Genomic DNA, 25961 nt, shown 5'->3' on the forward strand with positions numbered 1-25961 from the left:
TAGAGCAGAACTGCAGAAGTGCGACGCTTGTGACCGGCTTGACGATAAATTACGTCTTGCAAGCGTGTGTGGTCGGATGTGCTCGATAAAATTCAAAACAAAATTGTGATACTTAAATGTCTACTGGCAATTTATAGTTACGGCAGTTAGATGAATTGGTAAGAATCGTGAATGATTTGTCATAACACACTAATTTGTGTTAAAATGTTCAGTTTACTTGGTGTATGTGGTAATGAAGATTCTAGTGCCTCTTCTTATATCAACAGTTCCTGTGAACACGACTCTATTCCAGGAAGTGAACATTGGTGAACGTTAATTATTAGCCCATTTGTCGCTTCCTCGTGTTGCCGGGAAGGAAGACCCACTGGTTGATTTCGCTCCTGTTTATAAGGTGAGAACGCGTCCCTTTTCATTCATTATTTTTTTTTTTTTTGTTTTCAACGTGTTCCCTAGGTCCCATCGAAAATGAGTTCCATCAGGGATGCAGAATGGACGAGATATATGGAACAAAAGCATGAGAAACTTAGAAACTGTCTGTATACAGTATTAACAGTAAGCTGACAATATTTGAATGCTGTTCACACATACGACATCAAAACTTAGTCGAGTAAATTAGAAAGTGACTAGTGCCTATATACCAGTACTGTGAGCAAATCAGCAAATTCCTTAAGCTTATCAAGTAGTTCACTGCATATTTTATATTGCTAGTTTAATATTTGCGTGACAACACAGGAAGATAATCGTTGGCTTACAAATTTAGTTATCAAGTCACATTTTTGCAGTAGGGCAATTCCATAGTTACGGGTGTTACATGTACACACCTTAAAATCAGGAAAAATAATGTAAGGAATAATATTTATTGAATTTAATACTGAAAACATTTAAGGCTTACATTATATTTCATGTGACAAATGTTGATACTGGAATTGTTTTATTATTCTCCTGGTTATTAATCAAAAAAGTAGTGTTACGGGTGTTACCAAAAGCAGACCTGGCCCCTGTTATGAGTTAGGGAATTCTCTAATTTCTGCAAACTTGATGAAGCTTTTATTCTTGTAAAACAACTGTTAAGAGGTATTGCCCCAAATTTTATTTTGAAATATAAATTTTTATTTTTTTTTTGGACATCATAACTCGGTATATATAAATTTTTTTCTGTTACGGGTGTTACATTAAATGTTACGGGTGTTACATAGATGCATCAGATTTGATTCTTGAGGAATAAATCTAACTCTTACAATTGCATCAAAATAAAAGAAGTACTGTAGTTTATTTGGAATAAAAGTATGTACTTAAGAAAACATATTTGAAGGATAAAGCCATTTATCACACAAAAAATTTTGTTACAATTTTATAGTACAACTAGGCCAAGATATCATTACTTACATTTACCTAATTTTGTAGGCCTAATAAATTTATGACAAATGTTTTCTTATTATTGATAGGTTTAAAAACTTCATTTGATAATCTCTTTCAGCAACATCCAACTCAAAATTGAACTCAAAGTACGAACGGTTGCCTTGTTGTTTGATTTCTGGTGTTACCTGAGATAGTACTTGACTGAATTTCACAAAACAACCATCAGTTTCATCTAGTTTAAAAAGTGTTTTACTTTTTCCTACTGACTTCAGAAACATTATTTTCACATCCTCCTCTTAATCAACCTCACTCTGGCAGATTCCCAAGTAACAGTATTGACTTTTGGATAGGGTTGGCTTCTTTTTATCACTTGCAATGTCAACCAAGACAAATAACCCAAATTTTAAATCAGACTTTTCAATTTTATTAGTTGGGCTTAACTCACAAGCACTTCCAATATTGTCTTGTGATTCAGATAGTGAAGCAGTCTCCTGATCAGAATCTTCAGAACTGCACACTTCATAGAAGTTTATGCATCTTTTTGCATGTAATGTTTTGACTTTGGCGTCGTCAGAAATAAATACTGACACCCTTGTCATTAATGACTCTGCTGTTTTTGAAACCAGCAAATCAGTTGTGTTATAAGGCCAAAAGTGATGTCAGCCCTGGATTTGAAGAATCACTTGTAAATTTTTCCACCTTTCATCCAAAATAGGAATGTTATGCTCCTATCTTATCAACCCATAGTACCTTAAATTTAGAAAAATTCTTCAGAGTGTAGTCATAAAACTCAATTGTGTTGTTAATAATAATTTTCCTAGATCTAACAGCATGTCCACATGCTCCTCTTCAGGGCACCTCCAATGCCATCCATGGCTCCTTTACCATGTGAACTGGCAAAAAAAATCCACTCGACTGTCAATCCAAAGTCTCTCTCAAAATAACATAGATTGGACAAAGTATATTTATTTTTGAACTGCCCAGCACAGTACATTGTTAAACATAGGCTCTTATGAATGACTAGAATTTGCCTCAATAAGCAGTTTACTGGGCCTATATAAAATTTAAAACTGAGGTTATAAATATTGTTGTTCTTGGAAAAGTTAGAATGGAAAACATAAACTATATGTAAAGAATTTTGGGCTTAATTAACTTTTTAGGAGAACATCAGTTGAGTCAGGTTAATGCTCTAATTAACTTTTATAATGTATGTGTAGTGCTTAAAAAATGTATGCAGAGGAATAAAAATTTTAGTTTTCATGCTTAAAACTGTTTTCATATGTAATAAACATAGTTAAACTTTTTTCATTCATAATAATACCCTTCGGTTATAATTTAAATGTAGGGCCTAGGCCTACTAAAGATGAAGGTGGCATTAAACCTTCAAATTCAAGTTACGGGTGTTACGCATGTGTTAAGTAACACCCGAAACGAAAATTGGTAACACCCGTAACAGCTCTAAGTGTTAAATAGGATTTCAAAATCCCATGTAATGGTATATTGTAAAACATGTGCATAACCTCACTTTTACAGAAAGGTATTGTACAGAACAAATTTACTAGATTACAAATTAAACTTTTGTATCTTTTTTGTTATAGGTGTTACAAGCTGCATATATGTTATAAAACTAACAAAATAAAGAAATGCAATTAGCTTACTTCAACAAAATGAATTATGAGCTATAACAATGTTGACTTCAATATTCTTTGCAACAATAGAACAATCAGCCATAGATAACACAACTAACACTCATCTGGAAATAGCATAAAGCATACCTCCCTGTGGTGCCATAGAGTAGTGCACTTTAAACACTTAGTGAAGGTAGAAATTTATTTTTTTCATATTCATGATTATTTTGCAATGAACAAATGTACTTTTAACTTGGCATTTTTAAGGTTATATTTGTAATATTGTCATTTTAATTTTTTTGTCACAGTCTCCTTAACATGGAATGACCCAGTACATTATTACCAACACTCCGATGAAATATGTGATAGCAGTAGTTGGACTTGCGTATTCTATCAGGACGGGCAGTATCATCTTGGTACATAACAACTTCAAAGAGTTTGTATTTGTCATACATCCGTTTGACTTAAAATTAGATGGAGAAATTAACAAGAATGTTTCTTAGTTATGCAAAGTTCACACACATTTTCCTGTTTCCAGTCACTTTCTGTTGCTAGAGAAAAGTGACAAGTGTTGTGAAAACCTCTCAGGTTTCTATTCATTTGGAAATATTTAAATACCATGGCTTTTTGTCGTTGCTAGAAGACATTCTTTGAAACGGTGTATCGTCTCAGCATTGACACTCGCCAGTAAGGTGGAGCTCTTTCTGTCACTAGTGTACACAGGTGCATGGCAGAGGGTACCTCCTACCTTACAAGGTATCAGGCCTTCTTCCTATTCCAGTTGTGATTGTGGGAACTCAAACAAGAGACAAAACGAGTGTTCACATTACAAAAAAAAAAAGTAATTAGGACCATTTTAAGAAGAAAGACCTAACTGCTTCAAGAAGTTAGGTATCTTAACTTCATCATTGTATATATACAAAACAATAATGCACATGACAAAAGGTAGTGAGGATTGGATTACAAATGCTAGTGGGCACACCCACAATACAAGAAGGAAGATTGAAGTAGGGAGCATACCCCACCAACTGGCAATGCTAGAAAAAGGACCCCAGTACTCTGGTATCAGACTACTGTGAAGTCTGCCTGAAAACGTGCAACGTAGTGTACTTGACAACTTTCCGAAGAAACGTAGACTCTCTCATTGCAAAAGAGTTCGTTATTCATTATCAATTATGTAAAAAAAAGCGAAAGGGGTAGAAAAGCGATAATGAATGTTACTACTTTGACATGTCCTATATTACACGTACATTTACTGTACACAATGCAATCTTACAGGATCAGATAAAATTCAGTTCAATTCAGTAGTAAATTGGATAGCTTGGGAAACTGAAGTGTCAAGTTGAATGAATGAATGAATGAATGAATGAATGTACCCTTAAAAGAAAGGAAGAAAGTGTGTGTGTGTGTGTGTGTTTTGTTTGTTGTTTAAAGGAATTTGTGTACACATTTATTTTACCACAGTCTCGTAATGAATAGGACACTTACGTCAGGTTTGTCATTCTTTTTGCTGGGGGTAACACTAATATCATATTTTTCAGTTGATCTGTATAGGATACCAGTGTTAGAGGTGTCATTTTCTGCCCATCAGTTAATAGACATGTGACCTGAAATGAGATACTGTGTTTGTGGTTTCCTCCACAATAGGTAATGTCAGCTGACCTACAGGATACCAATGGAAGAGTTACAGTTTTCTTCGCAATACTTAATTCGTAGATGAACTGAAGTACACGATACCAGTGTTTGGTATGTTCTTCTTTTGGCTGTTGGTAATACCAGTGTTTGATTGCTTGCTTGCTTTTTCCTTCATGGCTAACACTGGTATTTTCTTCCTCAGTTGAACAACAAGATATCAGTGTTTAGATTAGATTAGATTGGTACTTGTTCCATAGATCATGAATACTACACTTCGTAATGATGTGGAACGTATCAGGTTAATAAAAGGTGTCTATACAAGATATTACATTACACAAAATATTACATGACATTTAATCTTTTTATTTATTTATTTTTTGTGGCTGTTGGGGAAATTACCCACTTACTATATCCAAAATTCATCTACTGAGTAGGAGTTGCCATTAAGAAATTCTTATTTCCTTTTACATGCTATATGGCTATCTGTCAGACTTACGATGCAAAGACTTTTGTAGCAGCATAATTTACCCCCTTCTGAGCCAAAGTTAGATTTAACCTTGAGTAGTGAAGATCATGCTTTTTCCTAGTGTTGTAGCCATGTACACTGCTATTACTTTTGAATTCGTTCGGATTGTTAATAACAAATTTCATAAGTGAATATATATATTGTGAGGCCACAGTGAAGATCTGTAGCTCTTTAAATAAGTGTCTGCAGGATGATCTTGGATGAGCTCTAGCAATTATTCTGATTACACGCTTTTGTGCAATGAATACTCTTTTACTCAATGATGAGTTACCCCAGAATATGACGCCATACGAAAGCAGAGAATGAAAATAGGTGTGGTAAGCTAATTTACTGAGATGTATATCGCCAAAATTTTGAATGACTCTAATAGCATAAGTAGTTGAATTCAAACGTTTCAGCAGATCCTCAGTGTTTTTTTTTTCCAGTTCAACCCCTCATCAATGCGTACACTTACAAATTTTGAATATTCTACCTTAGGTATCAATTTCTGATCGAAGTCTATATCTATTAATGGTGTCATTCCATTTACTGTGTGGAACTGTATGTATTGTGTTTTCTCAAAGTTTAAGGAGAGCCCATTTGCAGAGAACCACTTAATGATTTTCTGAGAAACATTGTTTACAATTTCACCAGTTAATTCTTATCTGTTGGGTGTGATAGCTATGCTTGCATCATCGGCAAAAAGTACCAACTTTGCGTCTTTGGGAATATAGAATGGCAAGTCATTAATGTATATTAAGAACAGAAGAGGACCCAAGACCGAACCTTGTGGCACCTCATTCTTGATTGTTCCCCAATTTGAGAAATCACCAATTTTTTTGCATATTATGTGAACTGCTTACTTCAACTTTCTGCACTCTTCCAGTTAGGTATGATTTAAACCATTTGAGTGCTGTCCCATTCATACCCACAGTACTTGAGCTTATCTAGAAGTATTCCATAATGTCAAAATTTTCATGTGGCATAGTATGGTTCCTGATAATTTGGTTTGTATTTTCTTTTGTGGTAATGTTTGTGGTTCTGCTTTTAGGTTGTGCCCACCCGGAACCCTCTAATTCTCATGTCAGTCCTGTTAATTTCATGCTTTCTAATTTTGTTTCTTTACACAAGATTCTTTCACATTTGTGGGTCCACATGATGTGCATGTATGATCTGTTCCGTGCTACATTACTTTTTCTGAACATTCATTCATGCTTTCAAATGTTTGTCACCTATCATCTGTGGCTGACCTATGTCATTGGTCGAAGCTGACAAGGTGTATTCCATACTTCAGTATTCCCCGAATGTTAAGCTAAGGCTGCCCTTGAATTGACACTGTGTAACATTATAAGCTAAATTTGGTACACAGTAGTGCTATACTGGACTGACCCCTGATATTTTTGGAAGTAAAGCAACTCTTTAAAAATATCATCATTTCCATCTGTTAATTTTAAGGTAAGGTATAGAAGACATGGTAATAATTGTCATGGTCCAGTCTTTCATACCACCTAACAGTGACTGGCTCCAGGATCTTATTTATGGTTTGAGTTCAAAACATATGTGACCAAAATGAATTACATTAAGAATTCCTATCGGAATTTTATGCTTGCGAATTTGGGTTCCAATGTCTGATGTGGTCAGTAACTGGAGCACCTTCTTCCAGGAATGAGAACCTGTTGAAATTACGGGCCCAAATAAAGGGCAAAAGCTATAGAACCTGTCCAGGCAGGCAACTTAATGGCTGCCACAGCCAAACAACTTTGTGTGCCAAGGGTTGGATAACGGAAATGGCAGATTCCACCCATCTGCTTTCACCAATGACGTCACCAATATGGCAGAAATGACCATTCACGACAACTCCCATATCGCGACCATGACGTCATAACATAAACATGACAACAAACACAAAAATAGATCAAAAAACCGTCAAATACATATTCCTCCAAAAATATAATGAAACTAACAGGACAAGCGAGGGAACTTGGGGGTTTTTGGGCGGGGGCAAACTAAAAATAAACACACGCCGCTAAACCAAAACAATAAAATAAAACCACCACAACCTTCCCAAAATCAACTAAAAACACTGGAATCGAACACTTCCCTTGACCTATATAGGTCAACAGCAACTACTGATACCACATAAGTCTCAAAACTTTCACCACCACCACACTTAATCCTAAAAAACTAGAAAATCAAAATTAGAATTCACCAATTCTCTTGTCCTGTTATCCTTAAGACATCTCCACATATAGCTGTCCCTTATCCGAGACAACAGAACTTTAGTAAGCCTGGTTTCTTCACGAGACACTGAACACTTCACAACTTCAGCCAACAGGCCGAATAGCTGAAGAAGTTTTATTAGAGACAACTCACTGTCAGACAACTCAGTGTCCCCCATCATCGACGACAACCGAAAACTGTTCACCTTGTCAGTCATATCCACACCTACCAAAGACACAAACAAAGCGTTTTACCAAAATTCACACATGACGAACAGAACAAAACTACAATAACGTCGACATAACAAAACCAAATTCGTTAACTCAGTGAAAAATATTCCACTGAAAGCACAGTTACTACCGATACCACACACATGCAATGCTACCATGCAAATGAACCCCATATGCCACATAACACGCTAACCGTAAACACACCACCAGAGAGAACCATCGACCACAACAATGCGCTGCTTATGAACACCCCCCCCCCACACACACACACACAAACTGAACCAACACATAAACATGCCACCAGAGAGCATCACCAATCATATCAAAATGACACACATGCAAACACGCCACTCTCACAAACTAAACTCCGCTTTATGTCACGGGTCAAAGCTGACAGGTGGAATCGGAAGCTTCGGTTAACCCCCGAGTGTGACCGTGCATTACAAAGTGGCAAAAGTACCAAATCACGAGGCACCAGTCCTTATGTTGTACTGACTGGGGATCAGGAGAAATTGGTGTCAAGTGGCTTCTGCAAACAGCAATAGTGCGCTACCTGGTAAGAAAATAAATGTTCTTTGGGCAGTTTCAGCAAATAAGTAAAGGGAACACACAAAATCTGTCATCAGTCACTGTTTGAGGTGGTTTATTTAAATCAGGACCAGTTTTGTACGTGTGCTGATCTTCAAATGACTGTACATTCAGTTTCATGTTGTGACGTTCGATTAGAGTTAATTGTTCACTGTTAGATGGAATATCCGTATCACAATTGAGCATTTCTCACCAAAGTATTCACTTGCACCGCCATATTCGGATTTCCACACATTAATGCCACTAAAAATGTTGTTACCTGCAGACGAGACATGAACTCACACATTCAAAATGCATACTAAATTTGAAAACAGAATTTATAACATTTAAGGTATGATTACTTAAAGATAGGCGTAAGACTGAAAATGGCTGTGATGTAAATAACCCACCTTTGATTGTGGCTGGCAGCAGATTTTATTCAACATGAGCTGTGCCCAGCATGCATTGCGATGGCTCTTTTTCTTTTGAAGTATGTACATTCATGTGAAGTGATCACATTTGCATGTGCAAAATAATGAAAGACAAGGATTCTTTGTGGAGTAATTAAATTTGAAGTTTATTGGTATACTTTTGAACACAGAGCATTTTTGTCTTTCTGTCTTTTGCGATAACAATTTTTTTGGCAGACACTTTTGAGCGTGCGACATATAATTGACTGTTCGAAAAGCCTACACGTACCTAAAGAGAGGGCCTGATGGCCCTAATCTTGCCAGGTTAAATAAATAAATAAATAAAATAAAACGACTGACTTGGGATTCGATGGTCATTACGAATGCAAGATGAATAGGGAGCTCCAGTCTTTTGAAATCAAATGGCACACTTCCTTTTTGACTTGCCATTCAGAATTGTTGCTTTGATGACATTTGGGATTGGTATTTTGACAATGAGCCTGGTTCCACTACACAACTGTCATTTCTTCTCTCTCCAAAACCCTCGGTGAAGGTTCGATAGGGGTATTGTTACTGCCACAATTTTTCCAGGCAGCAAGCAATAAAATTACCAATCTCGATAGATGGTCCTTCAGGTGCTAGAGATAAATCAGAGGTAGGCAACAAGAACCTCGTAATTCTGTTTCATTAAATTTTACAGATGATGTGAAGAAGTTCTTAAAAAAATATTAAGTGAAATCAAACAATGGAAATTCCAGTTAGGAATATAAACTGTCTCGGAAGAGATAGATTGCTACTTCTGCTACTTACCATAAAGATAACACACTAAGTTGCAGACAGGCACATTTAAGGGGAGGTATAATGGAAAAAAAAAATTGTTCCCACATTTTCAGATTTTTATCTCTTTATAAAATGTGCAATTTTCTGAATAAAATGATTTATGTATCACTTATAAACTCACGTCGGAAGTATTTTATTTTCTAAATATAATGTACACTAGTTAAAATTATTACGTGTATTACTTCAAGATGTAACAAAATTGGTAATTTTTTTATATGGAAGGCTATGGATTGCTGTTATAAAGGTCATGTCCAGAAGAGGATGGGCACCCAGTTGAGGAAGTTGAAACAAAGTTTGCGAGACAAGAAATTTTCAGATGGTAAAACTGGTAAAACCATAACAGGCAGACTGACAGACAAAATGATTGATGAACTACAGCAGTATTATGGGATGACCATTACAATTTATACTGAGGATTTGTTGAAAATGAAGCCGGCAGTACGCCACTTTTGCCCTCCTGGACCCCATTCGTGGTGCAATTACCACAATGCCCAGTACACACAATTCATACAGCCATAAATATTCCATCCCAGCAGCAGTCATGGATATCGTAAAACCTTTTTACAGAGACCTGGTAAATCCTGAATTACTGGTCAGACTCAAAATCCCGAGTCGTTCAATAATCTTATATGGACTCGCTAACCAAAAAATGTTTTTGTTGAAATGAAGAAAGTGGGGGTCAGTGACGCTGTTGTTGCTTTTAATGATGGCAGCATTTGTGGGGTGAAAGTGCTACAGCATATGGGAATTAATCCTGGAGCAAACTGCATGAGAGAACTTGAATGGATGGACAAGGTTCACATTGATAAAGCAGAGATGCAGCACAGTTGGCCACTAATGAGTCCAGAAAGAAGAAAAGAAGAAAAAAACTTGGGAAAAGATCAAAAGGATGATATTCAGTACGGTGCAGGGTGCTTCGGAGTGACTAAAAATAAAAAGTTAAGCCTATGTTGAGTTAGTCTTTCGAAACTTCAGAGACCGTTCCTGAAACTTTACATTTTCTGTTGCATTTTTCCATAAATCTCAGAAAGCATGTCTAGTAGAGGATCCAAATTTTCAGGGAGTAGTAACATACGTATCCTGAATCTACTGAACTAAAAGGACATAATGTTACGTATAATTAAAATTATTTGGGATAACATACAAAAACTGTACACAAATTTTTAACTGCGTAATTAAAAAATTGTATTTCTGAAAGCACTGGCTGAAATGCAATTGTTGTAGTTCAGTAGAGTCAGAGCACAAATTTTAATGTCCTGTAAAAGTTTCATGCCAATGGCTACAGTGGCTCCTGAAATACAGGGAAGCCAAGTCGCTAAATTTAACACTGTCGGGATAGGGTGTTCAGACTCCCCTTAAGAAACTCACACCCGAGCTTTCGGCCGTGGCCTCCATCGGAAGAGATAAACGGAGATACGCAAAGGTCATTCTTAAAAGCGAGCACACCTTACGGGAAAGCTAGGTGGGTTCATTGGCAGTGGGCGGCAAACAAGAATGGGGAGGAGATGATGGAACAGAAGGGGTGGGGACAGTATGTTGCTGTAGGTTGAGGCCGGGAGCAGAGAATGTGTTGTGAAGTTAACTCCTGTCTGCTCAATATATCAGAGAGGTGACCCAGAAATCATTGAAAATTATAGACCAATCTTGTTACTGTCATCCTTTTCAAACCTCATAGAGACCATAATGAAAAACAGGATCATGGGGTTAAATCTTCTGAGTAAAGGGCAATTTGGTTTCCGGGCTGGCGAAAGCACAAATTCAGCTGTAGCTCATTTCTCAAATGTTGTCGTCAAAGCACTAGACAAAGGAGGCCACAAAACAGGGATCTTCCTTGATTTGTTCAAAGCATTTGACACAGTAGACCACACAATTTTCCTAAACAAACCTAATGCACTGGGAGTAAGAGGAGTAACCAACTTGTGGTTTCATTCATACCTGCGAAACAGGGTCCAACAGGTGGAGGTCACTCACTCCAATCATACCTTTTCATACCTTTCAAACCCAAAATACAATAATATGAGTCCCCCGAGGAAGTGTTCTGGGCCCAATCCTCTTTCTAATAAACATCAGTGATTCTCTACAAAGTGTCAAATGTGATGAATCAGTACTGTTTGCTGATGACAATCACATCTTAATCGAAGCTGAGTTGCCAAGTATACTCAGTGGAAAAGCTGAGGAAACACTTAACCATCTATTCCAGTGGATGTAGGCTAATAAATTAACCCTAAATGTGAAAACAACAACAGTATTAGTTTCCACCTAAACAGAAAACCGCACAGTACCGAGCTAAAAGTTAATGAGGAGCACTTAGAATGTGTACCGTCAACAAAATTTTTAGGCACGCATGTCGACTCTTGACTAAATTGGACCCAGCACACTGCGGAACTTCAAAAGTGAATAGCTTTAGCGTGCTATGCCCTTAGGATAAGAAACTCGGTTTGTAGTAATTTGTGTACTATAACTGCATATTTTGCATATGTCAACTCTGTAATTAGTTATGGCATAATCTTCTGGGAATCAACAGAGCAGAAAGACAAACAATATTTAAGTTGAAAGAAAGGGCTGTACGAATCATGATGAAAAGTAGCAGTAGATCCCATTGCCCAGAGTTATTCAGTCCGCAGCTCGTAGTCTTGCGGTAGTGTTCTCGCTTCCTGCACACGGGGTCCCGGGTTCGATTCCCGGTGGGGCCGGGGATTTTCTCTGCCTCGTGATGACTGGGTGTCGTGTGTCTTTCGTCGTCATTTCATCCCCATTGACGTGCAGGTCGCCGAAGTGGCGTCAAATCGAAAGACTTGCACCAGGCGAACGGTCTACCCGATGGGAGGCCCTAGCCACACGGCATTTCCACAGAGTTATTCAAATCTTTGGGTATATTGAAAATTCTGTGTGAATACATTTTGAAATCAGTAATATACGTAAACACCTTGACCAGTTCCCAATAAACAGTTCCATACGTGCACATGAAACCAGACACAGACAACAGTTACACCTCTACAGGAAAAACAAATCAAAAACTCAAAATAGTATGTTATATAATGGAATTAAATTGTACAATAAACTTCCACAAGGGATCAAAGCACTCAGTCTGTAGGCCACAAGTGGCCCACCGGGACCGTCTGACCGCCGTGGTCATCATCAGCTGAGGATGCAGATAGGAGGGGCGTGTGGTCAGCACAACGCTCTCCCGGCCGTTACGATACTTTTTTTTGACCGGAGCCGCTACTATTCGGTCGAGTAGCTCCTCGATCGGCATCACGAGGCTGAGTGGACCCCAAAAAATGGCAACAGCGCATGGCGGCCCGGATGGTCACCCGTCCGAGTGCCGGCCGTGCCCGACAGCGCTAAACTTCGGTGATCTGGCAGGGGTGCATCCGCCGTTGCAAGGCAGTTGTCTACAAGGGTTCAAAGACATGAGCAAAATAGGGATTTGCTAAAAAAATATTTCTTGGAAAAGCATTTTTATACTTTCAAGGATTACTTGGAATGATGTAAATATATAGTTATTTGTAAAGATTATCAACTGTGTTATTAAGTGGTTTAATGATGTATCTTTGTTACAATGTTCCTGAATTCAGGTTGTGATAATTATAAATTTGCCTAGCTATTGAATATACTTATGTTGACAACATCGATACAATCGTGATTGTTTAGGGCTGAAGAAATGGATAAATAAGCAGTTCAGAAAAGCTCGTGATGGAGGGGCGGGGCCAGATGGCTCGGGGTAGTGAAGCAGCCAATGCAATAAAGTGTGCTACGTTCAGCTGCACGGTGTGCCACAGGGTGGTCTACTCTGCTCTCGGCCACAGTTTGGCGGTGGCCGTTCGTCCCGGTGGGCAGCTTGTCGCTAGTCGTAGCAATATAAAACACTGCACAGTGGTTGCAGCGGAGCTGGTAAATGGCACAGCTCCTTTCACAGGTGGCCCGGTCCCTGATTGGGCAGGATAAATGTGTGGCAGGACAGGAATAGGAAGTGCAGGGTCGGTCGATTGGGCAGCTCTCGCACCTGGGTCTTGCAGGTGGATATTTATTTATTTACACGTCAAGTTCTGTAGGACCAAATTGAGGAGCAAACCTCCAAGGTCATGGAACATATCAGTACATGAAATTACAACATAAAAGTAATAACAGATAAAAATAAAATGTTTCTGAAACCGAAAAAAGTCAATCCATAAGTTTAAGTAAACGCTATCAGCAATACAATAGGAATCAGCTTAATTTTTCGAGGAACTCCTCGACAGAATAGGAGGGACCCATTAGGATACCCTTCAGTTTAGATTTTAAAGTGTGTGGATTACTGCTAAGATTTTTGAATTCGAGTGGCAGCTTATTGAAAATTGATGCAGCAGTATACTGCACACCTCTTTGCACAAGAGTGAAGGAAGTCCGATCCAAATGCAGGTTTGATTTCTGCCGAGTAGTAAGTGAGTGAAAGCTGCTTATTCTTGGAAATAAACTAATATTGGTAACAAGAAACGACAACAAGGAGTATACCTATTGAGAGGCCAATGTCAAAATACTCAGACTCGTGAACAGAGGTCGACAAGAGGTTAGTGAACTCGCACCGCTTATTGCCCGAACCGCCCGTTTCTGAGCCAAAAATATCCTCATGGAATGGGAAGAGTTACCCCAAAACATAATACCATATGACATAAGTGAATGAAAATAAGCAAAGTAGACTAATTTACGTGTCGAAGTATCACTCACTTTTGATACCGTTCGAATAGTGAAAATGGCAGTATTAAGTCTTTGAACAAGATCCTGAACGTGGGCTTTCCACGACAGCTTACTATCGATCTGAACACCTAGGAATTTGAACTGTTCAGTTTCACTAATCATATGCCCCTTCTGTGAGATTAAAATGTCAGGTTTTGTTTTGAATTGTGTGTTAGAAACTGCAAAAACTGAGTCTTACTGTGATTTAGCATTAGTTTATTTTCTACAAGCCATGAACTTATGTCATGAACTGCACTACTTGAAACAGAGTCAATGTTGCACACATCCTTTACCGCCAAGCTAGTGTCATCAGCAAACAGAAATATTTTAGAGTTACCCATAATACTAGAGGGCGTATCATTTATATAAATAAGGAACAGGAGCGGCCCCTACACTGATACCTGGGGCACCCCCCTCCCCCCACTTGTTAGTACCCCACTCAGATCCCACATCACAGCCGTTATCAACATTGTGAATATGATACTTCTGGCAAGGGGTTGGGGTTGGGATTGGGATTGGCATAGGGACGGAATAGGATGTTCGGGTGGGCGACAGTTCACCACTATACGAAGGCTAGGAAGGATCTCGGGTCAGATGTCACTCGTTTCGGGGCACGACTGTAGGTAATGAAAGTCCCGGCAAAGGATGCGGTCCGGTTGTTCCAGTCTGGGGTGTTATTGGGTGACGAGGGGGACACCCCTTTGTGGCTGGTTCTCGGGGGTGGTGGGAGGATTAGGGGTGTGAGGGAACACGGGAGATGTGTTTGCAGTCTAGGTCTGCGAGATAGTGCCCATCTGCGAAGGTATCGGTGAGACCTCAGCGTACTGGGCAAAGGCAATTCGTGTCACGGCATATATGCCGTCCCCGGGTAGACGGGCTGTACGGGAGGGATTTTTTGGCGCGAAAGAGAATAGAGCTGTCGAAATGCGGGTGCTGTTGGTGGTTGGTGGGTCTAATGTGCAGTGCAGAAGGAGCCATCAGAGGAGGTGGTCAATGTCAAAGATGGTGGCGTGCTGCATTGAGGAGGACCAGGTGAAGCATATGGGAGAGGAGGAGTTGATGTGAAGAAATAAAGCTAGGGTGTCTCAGCCCCGAGTCCAGATGACGACACGCTGCTACCTTCCCCCTGTGATAGCTGCATAGTGCTCAGCTACTGGAGTTGGCAGTCATGTGTGCATGACGTATCCTTGTTTGTGAGAATGCCTCTGCATCTATACTCAACAGTGCAAACCGTCATCAGGTGCATGGCAGAGGGTACGTACCATTGTATTAGTTATTAGGTTTTCTTCCTGTTCCGTTCCCATATCGAGTGTGGGAAGAATGATTGTTCAAATGCCTCTGTGTGTGCGGTGGTGTTCTAATCTTATCCTCGAGATCCCTGTGTGAGCAATATGTTGCAGGTTGTAGTACATCCTTAGATTAATCGTTTAATCCTTACCTACATAAACGGTTTGGGAGGCAATCTGAGCAGCCGTCTTTGGTTGTTTGCAGATGGCGCTGTCATTTATTGACTAATTAAATCCTCAGAAGATCAAAACAAATTGGAAAAAGATTTAGAATAGAGATGTGAATGGTGCGAAAATTGGCAGTTAACAGTAAATAACGAAAAATGTGAGGTTATCCACAAGGAATTTAAGCTTTGGTTACACGATAAATCAGTGTAATCTAAAGGCCATTAATTCAACTAAATACCTAGGAATGACAACTGCGAACAACTTAATTTGGAAGGAACGTACAGAAAATTTTGTGGGGAAGGCTAACCAGAGACTGCGTTTTATTGGCAGGACGCCTACAGATCTACTAAGGAGACTGCCTACACGACACTTCTCCATCCTCTTAGAATACTGCTGCGCGCCGTGGGATTCTTACCAGATAGGACTGACGGAGTGCATCAAAAAAGTTCAAACAAGGGCACCACATTTTGTATTATCGCGAAATATGGGAGAGTGTGTCACAGAAATGATACAGGATTTGGGCTAGACATCATTAAAAGAAAGGCATTTTTCGTTGTGACGGAATCTTCCCACGAAATTCCAGTTACCAACTTTCTCCTCCGAACGTGAAAATATTCTGTTGACACCGACTTACATAGGGAGAAAAGATCACCACGATAAAATAAGGGAAAACAGAGCTCGTACGGAAAGATATAGCTATTTGTTCTTTCTCCATGCTATAAGAGATTGGAATCGTAGAGAGTTGTGAAGGTGGTTCGATGAGCCCTCTGCCAGGCACTTAAATGTGATTTGCAGAGTACCCAGGTAGATGCAGCTGTAATGCCGGTTCTTGAAACTTATTTAAGAGGCTTTCTTGGGATAGTTTTTCTTCAAGAGTCTGCCATTTCAGTTCCTTCAGTATCTCTGACACACTCTCGCAGATTAAATAAACCTGTGACCATTTGTGCTGTCCTTTCCCGTATATGTTCAGTATCCCCTGTTAGCCAGAATGAAATTTTCACTCAGCAGCAGAGTGTGTGCTGATACGAAACTTCCTGGCAGATTAAAACTGTGTGCCGGACCGAGACTCGAACTTGGCACCTTTGCCTTTCGTTGCAAAGTCCTCTACCAACTGAGCTACCCAAGCATGACTCACGAACTGTCCTCACAACCTTAATTCTGCCAGTACCTCGTCTCCTGCCTTCCAAACTTCACAAAAGCTCTCCTGTGAGTCTTGCAGAACTAGCACTCCTGGAAGAAAGGATATTTTGGAGGCAGGGCTTTGCCACAGCTTGTGGGATGTTTCCAGAATGGAAAATTTTTGTAGAGCACTTGCCTGTGAAAGGCAAAGGTCCTGAGTTAGTGTTGGTCCAGCATACAGTTTTAATCTGCCAGGAAATTTCATCCCCTATTAGTCCTATCTGGTATGGGTCCCACACACTTCAGTACTATTCTAGCATGGGCTGCAAGAGTGTTCTGTAAGCAATCTCTTTTTGTTGACTGATTGCATTTCCCCAGTATTCAACCAATAAGCTGAAGTCTACCACCTGCTTTACCCACAACTGGACCTATGTGTTCTTCCATTTCATGTCCCTACAGAGTGGTACACCCAGTTATTTGTATGAGTTAGCCAATTCCAACAATGACTCATTGGTATTAGTCACATTTTTTCATTTTCTGAAGTGCAAAATTTCAAGTTTCTCAACATTTAGAGCAAGTTGCTAATATCTTAAAGTTGAAATGATGCGTGTCAGTTTCTTTTTTTCCACTAATGTTATGGCCAAAAGCACATGTGTAAGTGTCTTAATTGTGCCTGTCTACAATTTAGTGTGATAACATTATAGTAAGTAGCAATATATCTTTTCCTACATTGCTAGTATAAAGTGATACAGATAAAGTTGATACATGTTTAACTACATAGCAGAAGCTTAGTTATTGAGCAGTTAGAGAAATCCGTGTAGTTTCAAATTTCTCTTTGATTAGGGATTGCTGGTTACTGGAATCAAGGTTTTCATAGACAGATAGAGTGAAAAGGTTTTCATTGCGTATTGCCATTGCCATATGCTGATGCATCGCTGTCTTTGGATCCCTGCCTCCTCCCACTCCCATGAAGCCAACTCTAGGAGTGAAACATCTTGACTGACACCAAGTCCCATGACTATGAAAGTTATGTATTTGATATGGATGCAATCCCAAAGAAAGCAGGTGTTGACAGATGTGAAAATTACCGAACTATCAGTTTAATGAGTCACAGCTGCAAAATACTAATACGAATTCTTTACAGACGAATGGAAAAACTAGTAGAAGCCGACCTAGGGGAAGATCAGTTCGAATTCCGTAGAAATATTGGAACACGTGAGGCAATACTGACCCTATGACTTACCTTAGAAGCTAGATTAAGGAAAGGCAAACCTACGTTTCTAGCATTTGTAGACTTAGAGAAAGGTTTTGACAATGTTGACTGGAATACTCTTTCAAATTCGGAAGGTGGCAGGGGTAAAATATAGGGAGCGAAAGGCTATTTACAATTTGTATAGAAACCAAATGGCAGTTAAGAGTTGAGGGGCATGAAAGGGAAGCAGTGGTTGGGAAGGGAGTGGGACAGGGTTGTAGCCTCTCCCCGATATTATTCAATCTGTATATTGAGCAAGCAGTGAAGGAAACAAAAGAAAAATTCGGAGTAGGTATTAAAATCCAGGGAGAAGAAATAAAAACTTTGAGGTACACTGATGACATTGTAATTCTGTCAGACACAGCAAAGGACTTGGAAGAGCAGTTGAACGGAATGGGCAGTGTCTTGAAAGGAGGATATAAGATGAACATCAACAAAAGCAAAACGAGGATAATGGAATGTAGTCTAATCAAGTCGCGTGATGCTGAAGGAAGTAGATTAGGAAAATGAGACACTTACATTGGTAAAGGAGTTTTGCTATTTGGGGAGCAAAATAACTGATGATGGTCGAAGTAGAGAGGATATAAAATGTAGACTGGCAATGGGAAGGAAAGTGTTTCTGAAGAAGAGAAATTTAACAGAGTATAAATTTAAGTGTCAGTAAGTCGTTTCTGAAATTATTTGTATGGAGTGTAGCCATGTATGGAAGTGAAACGTGGATGATAAATAGTTTGGACGAGAAGAGAATAGAAGCTTTCGAAATGTGCTGCTACAGAAGAATGCTGAAGATTAGGTGGGTAGATCACGTAACTAATGAGGAGGTATTGAATAGAATTTGGGAGAAGAGGAATTTGTGGCACAGCTTGACAAGAAGAAGGGATCGGTTGGTAGGACATACTCTGAGGCATCGAGGATCACCAATTTAGTACTGGAGGGCAGCGTGGAGGGTAAAAATCGTAGAGGGAGACCAAGAGATGAATACACCAAGCAGATTCAGAAGGATGTAGGTTGCAGTAGATACTGGGAGATGAAGCTTTCACAGGATAGAGTAGCACGGAGATCTGCATCAAACCAGTCTCAGGACTGAGGACCACAACAACATGGATTTGAACTTAGACTTAAGACTGAACAAGGAAGAAGGGATAGATAACATTCCATCAGAATTTCTAATATCTTTGGGAGAAGTGGCAACAAAATGACTCGATGTCTGTGCGTCGAGTTAAGAGAGTAGTGATATACCATCTGACTTTCGGAGGAGCATAATCCACACAATTCTGAAGATGGCAAGAGCAGATGAGTGCAAGAACTATCACTGAATCAGCTTAACAGCTCACGCGTTAAAGTTGCTTACAGTAATTCTATAGAAAAGAATGGAAAACCAAATCAAAGTTGTCAGATGGTAAGTTTGGCTTTAGGAAAGGGAAAGACACCAGAGAGGCAGTTGTGCTGTTGTGGTTGATATTGGAAGCTAGACTTTAAAAAAAAAAAAAATGGATACATTCATAGGATTTTTGACCTGGAAAAAGCTTTAGACAATGTCAAATGGTGCAAGAAGTTCAAAATGCTGAGGAAAATAGGGGTAAGCTATAGGGAGAGGCAGGTAATATACAACATGAAGAAGAGCTGAGAGGGAACGAGTGGAAGAGAGAGAACAGAGTGCTCCAATTAAAAAGGGTGTGAGGCAGGGATAAAGTCTGCTGCCCCTACTGTTCGTATAAAAGAAAGATTGAAGAGTGAAATTAAAATTAAAGGTGAAAGGACATCAGTAAGGTTCACTGGTGACATCGCTGTTCTCAGTGAAAGTGAAGCAGATTCACAAGATCTGCTGAGTGGAATGAACAATCTAACAAGTGCAGAATATGGACTGAGAATAAATCAGACGGATAATGAGAAGTAGCAGAAATGAGAAGAAGAAATTTGTCAGGTTTGATGAGCACGTAGTAGATGACGTTAATGAATTTAGCTACGTAGGGAGTAAAATAACCCGTGACAGATGGAGCAAGGAGGTCACAAAAGCAGATTAGCACTGGCAAAAGAGCATTCCTGGCCAAGAGAAGTCTGCAAGTATGAGACATAGCCCTTAATTTGAGGAAGAAATTTCTGAGACTGTAAGTTTGGAACACAGCATTGTATGGGAGTGCAACATGGACTGTGGGAAAGCCAGGGAAGAAGAGAATTGAAGTATTTGAGATGTGGTGCTGTGGATGAATGGTGAAAATTAGGTGGACTGATAAAGTAAGGACTGAGGAGGTTCTGCAGAGAATTGGAAAGGAATATGTGGAAAACACTGATAAGGAGGAGGGACAAGATTATAAGACATGTGTTAAGGTGTCAGGGAATAACTTCCATGGTAATAGAGGGAGCTGTAGAGGGGAAAAACTGTAGAGGAGGACAGATATTGCAATACATTCAGCAAATAACTGAGGGTGTAGATTGCAAGTGGTACTCTGAGAGGAAAACATTGGCACAGGAGAGGAATTTGTGGCGGGCCGCATCAAACTAGTCATAAGACTGATGACTCAAAAAGTCGTTATCGAATATTTTTTGTGTGCATTCTCACCCAGTCTCCCTGCCTAGAGGAAGCTATTTCCTTTTACTCCTTACTATTTTTGTTGAAATAATTATACAAATAACAAATCATGTACATACAGAATGTGCTCGAAATGGCTCCAGGTATTGCTGATACAGGCAATGTTGTCCTCTTTTGACCCTCACAATGGGGTTGGTACCCCCACAAGAGCCTTTGCAAGCATGCACACAAGTACTAGCCAAAGATTCATTGCCATTGGATAAACGTTATGGGAGTGCACAGAAGACAATCAGATAATCATTTTTATAAATTGGAGTATCCTATAAAGGAATGGCCGTGGAGTCCAGGAGCACAAATAATGGAAAAATATAAATAATAAATAAATTGAAATTACAAAACCCATTTACTAATGTAAGACCAGGCAGAAAATGTTACTCATCTTTCTTGAAGACAGCTTGTTCTGAGTGAGAGAAGACTGTCAAAATGTCACTGAGCAACAAATTTGTATCTGGTTTACAGAAATAGGAAGAGTGTTTCAAAGGAAACATTTTTGAATTAGCAAATCACCCAAGCAGAGTTTTCTGTTCAGATGAAAGTGGTCTCTCTGCTTAATTTGTAGACTAAAAGGAAAAAAAAAGAAACATGTGAGTTCTGGTGTCCAACTCATGGATTCTGAATAATTAAATGGGAATATTAGATCAGCTTATAGGTGTTAGTTTACACAGGGAGGGGGGGGGGGGTGAGAAACGAAGAAAAGGGCCAGCATAACACATTTGAGCTAGAGTATGATAGTGGAACCCACATCCTCCAAAAAGTTGGTTAGTGGGATATGTTTAACTGTAGCAGTTGTTCTACATTAGTTTAAAAAGTGATAATTTTGTTGTCAGTTGTGGAACTTGACAAATGCAAAATAAAGATTGCGGTAACACTGACATGTGACATAGCCTAATATTTACATTTGTACCATAATTAAATGCACTTTGCCATATTTAATGCAGTTTTCTTGTTTTGATGCCTTTATACATAACGTATATTATGAAAAGAATAGTTGCTACTCACCATATTGAAGAGATGCCGATTCGCAGATAGGCACAGCAAAAAGACTGTCAAACAAGTAAGCTTTCTGCAAACTGACCAATAGAAGTAAACTCTCTCTCTCTCTCTCTCTCTCTCTCTCTCTCTCTCTCTCTCTCTCTCTCTATGTGATCAAAAATATCCAGACCCCCAAAAAGTGGAAGAACGTTTCGTGAAGTGACGAATCATGGAAGGCAATCCAATGGCAGGGTGTGGGAGATGGAAGGCAGTTTTTATCCCTATTCTGCCAATGCTATTTTACCCATTGAATAGGTACACTTTTCAAAAGAACGATAAGTGATAAAACAATGAAATTTTTACTCTCTCTCTCTCTGTGTGTGTGTGTGTGTGTGTGTGTGTGTGTGTGTGTGTGATTATATATCTCAATTTACAAGTAAAATGAACATAATACCTAGTATAGTTTCGAAGAAAAAAAATTCTTTTACTAGTAAAATTTCACTTTTTTGTACATTATTATAAAACAGTTTCTGTTTATTTGGTGGTTCTCAATTTACTTGTAGTAACTTATTACCATCTGCAGTGCAAATTGACCAAATTTCATGTTTCTAACCCCATTAGTTTATCAAATAATGGTACCTGAAAGTAAATTTAATATTACAATTCTAGTATAGTTATTGATGAGAATTACTTACCACTAATAAATATTTTCTTGCACGAAACTGAGCAGCATCTGTATCATGCTGGTCTTCTTTTCTTCTCTTGGTCCCTCTTCTTTTCTGTCTGGCTTCTTTTGTGCATTTTAAATTAGCCATATCTATTTGCACCATGGATTTTGTAGTATTTCCACTAGATTTTATGACCAATAATTCCAAAACATTCAGTTTCTAATTATACCATCATTGAAGCATAAAATAGCATCATAAACACCAATTTTGAGGGTTGTAAGCTGAACAAATACAGTTTTCAGTAACCGGTTCCAAATGACAGAATTCACACATTCATTTAAAATTTGGTTTTTCCCGTGAAGACATTTCTTCAACAACGCATCTTTACAAAATAAATATGGGTTTAATTTAATTTCATTTAATTAAATGCTGTGCATTATCTCTGCATGGCGCAAAAAGAAAGGTGTGGCATTTCAGTGCCGGATTGCACAGAGCGTCAGGAAAACTGTCACATCTCACAAAAAATTGTCGTGTTTATATAAAATAAAAACTGTTTCACGCAGGGAAGACCAGGCATTTCAAATACGCTAAAATCTAAAAACCAAATTTTTGAAGCCCACTTGCCTTCTGTCTCCCCTTAAGCACCTTCTTACTTCCCACTGTCGAAGAGCAATTCGGGGATGGCGGTTGCATCTTTCAGCACGATCGAGCACCTGTTCGTAAGGCACGGCCTGTGGCTGAGTGGTTACACGACAGTAACATCCCTGTAATGGGCTGGCCTTCACAATCCCGACCTGAATCCTGTAGGGCACCCTCGGGATGGTTTGCAATGCTAAATTTGTGCCAGCCCTCACCGATCGACATGGGTACTTTTCCTCAGTGCAGCACTCTGAAGAACGGGCTGTCATTCCCCGAGAAACTTGCCAGCACCTGATTGAATTTATACCTGTGACAGTGGAAAGTGTCGTCAAGGCTGAGAGTGGGTTAACACCGTACTGAATTCCAGCTTTAACGTTGAGGGTGCCGCGAACTTGTAAGTCGTCTGATGTAGATGTAACTTCAGGTGTGCCCCAGGGAAATGTGTTGGGACCACTGCTGTTCATGTTGTGTATTAATAACCGTACAGACAATGTTAATAGTAAAATCAGACTTTCTGCAGCTGATGCAGTTATCTACAATTAAGTACTATCTAAGAGAAGCTGCATATTTATTTATTCAGTCAGATCCTGAGAAGATTTCAAAGTGGTGCAAAAATTGTCAACTTGCTTTAAATGCTCAGAAATGGAAAATTTTGCAGTTCACATAACAAAAAAATGTAGTACCCTATGACTATAATATCAGTCTCACTGCTGGAATCGGCCTACTCGTACAAATACCGAGGTATAACACTTTGTAGGGATATGAAATGGAAAGATCGTAGGATCAGTTGTAGGCAAAGCAGGTGGTAGACTTTAGTTCATTGGTAGATTACTGGGGAAGTGCAGTCGGTCTACAGGCGAGACAGCTTACAAACCACTCGTACGACTGGTTCTAGAATATTGCTCAGGAGTGTGGGACCCATACCGAATAGGACTAGCAGGGTATGTTGAATGTGTACAGGCCAGCACAAATGGTTTCAGGTTTGTCTGATTCGTGGTAGTGTCGCAGAGACTGAAGGAACCGAACTGGGAGACTCTGGAAGACCGATGTGAAATATGCCGAGAAAGTCTATGAAAAAAGTTTCGAGAACTCGCTTTAAATGATGACCCTAGAATGTACGACAACCCCCTATGTATCGCTCAGATAGGGATCGTGAGGATAAGATTAAAATAATTACTGTAGGTACAGAGGCATTCAAAAAATCTTGTACTCTGTACGTGAATGAAATGGGAAGAAACCCTAGTAGTGGTACAGTAGGACGTACACTCTGCCGTGGACCTCACAGTGGTTTGTAGATGCGATGCCTGAAGGTTGCAGTCCATTTCTTTATCGAACATTATAAATGCCTGACCACTTCCAGATATGTTCCACTTAATACCGGTAATCTGGTTTTAACTGCAGTATCTCTTCCACTACAAGTTGCAGACATACTGCCATCCATTTCATTGTAAAATATTAAATAACGTAGCGGTATGTATAGAAGTCCACTTTAGAAACGCAGTTTAGAGCAAGTAATGAAGTACACTCGTGTTCTACAATTCGTAAGCTGCCTCACTGCTTCAATTAATCTTTTGTCATTCATTATAGAATTAAACATTTTAACAAAATAAATAACAAAATGGCACAAATTATAGCAAATAACAAAAATAACCAATAGCAATAACACAAAAAGTGTGACAAAACAAAGCTAGGAGATCCATATGTCACTGTATATCGTAAGGAAGTGCGTTTCGGGATCGTGTGGTAAATGCGTGATGTCGGGCATCAAAACTTTCTTCCTGAGAAACCTCGACGGTGATTTGATGGCCAATGTGGATGCCACCATTTGAAATGCATTGTGGAATGTTTAGACACGACATGACATAAGGTGACGTGATGGGCAGTGAAAACTGACCTTCATTAGAGCATAGACTACATACATTATCAATACTTCACTCTTTTCTGAAGCATCCGACTCATTTTGTACAGAGTGGACAAAAGTCCGACTGGGGACCTCGTTTAGTTTTGTTACCCTAGGCCTGCAGTAGTTTAACTTGCCACTGAATCTCAAAAAAACCTTGAACTAATGGCAGTTTTCATACCAAGTGTTGATGGAAAAGCACATCAGCCTCACATTGTCAAAATTAACAGATCCAGTGATCTTTCTAGAGATTATTGAACATTTATCATTTCAGATTTTGGCGATGCCTGCTTTGGTCCAGACTGCTGAGCAGGGAATAGTTGAATGTAGTGTGGCACTGTAAATTATTGACTTTTGTTTATCCCTTGTGTAGCTGCCTCATTGTCATCATATGTAGGCAATTGGACTGTGTGTGGATTTAAATGCATATTACTAGAATGTATTCAGTGTTGCAGAACTGCCGTTAGTGTGACACAGTGAATGTAGATATGTAGAAAATGCTGTGCCTGTACTTGGCTTGACAATATTTTATATCTTAGGAGCATGTCCAGTTGTTTGTGCTCAGTAAAAACAGAAAACAAAACAAATGTGATAATTACATGTTTACTGACAATTCATAGTTAAGACAACTATGTAAATTAGTGTGAATCTGTGTGTGAATGATAATTAATGTGAAATTAATCTGTGTTAAAATGTTAAATTTGCTGTTAAGGTGTTAATGATTCAAATATCTGTTTATGAACAGTTCCCTGCAGCACAAACCAAATCGGAGAAGTTGACACCTATTTGTTGCCACAATGGAAGAATCGCTGGACGCTTCCTTGCCGGTCGACACGGTAAGAATGGATCCCTTTTCTTTTCGTTCTTTATTTCATTCATTTGTCCATTGTGATCTGTAGATTTCCTCGAGGCCAAATTCCAGGTAGCTGTATACACCTCAAACTCAATTGGTACCCTGATGCATTTTTCGTAGTTTATGTGAAACATATGTGAGTAATAAAAGGTGTACAACTTTGCTTCTGCCGTTTTTTTCCCCAACATTTGAGGCTTTAATGAAACAAATTGGTTACACACGTATCATTCAAAGTATTTTCCATCGCTGGCCACTACTTTCTCCCATCTTTCGGGCAGTGTACGAATCCCGCGTCGAAATAATGGTTCATCTTTTGAAGTGATCCACGAAATGATCCAATTTCAGACTTGTTCGTGAGATCTGAAGTGTCGGTCAGCCAGGCCGTGCGCCATTGATCTAAACAG

The 25961-nt window shown here is 39.2% G+C and overlaps 1 long non-coding RNA gene across 1 annotated transcript; it reads left to right on the top strand.

Moving 5' to 3' along the window:
- LOC126228271 (uncharacterized) lies at positions 1-25541 on the top strand. Its single transcript, XR_007544079.1, has 3 exons — positions 1-158; positions 267-391; positions 25450-25541. It is a non-coding gene; the product is annotated as an uncharacterized LOC126228271 (long non-coding RNA).
- Positions 25542-25961: the final 420 nt, after the last annotated feature.

The sequence above is a fragment of the Schistocerca nitens genome, unplaced genomic scaffold (genome assembly GCF_023898315.1).
Source record: "Schistocerca nitens isolate TAMUIC-IGC-003100 unplaced genomic scaffold, iqSchNite1.1 HiC_scaffold_354, whole genome shotgun sequence".
Taxonomy (NCBI): Eukaryota; Metazoa; Arthropoda; class Insecta; order Orthoptera; family Acrididae; genus Schistocerca; species Schistocerca nitens.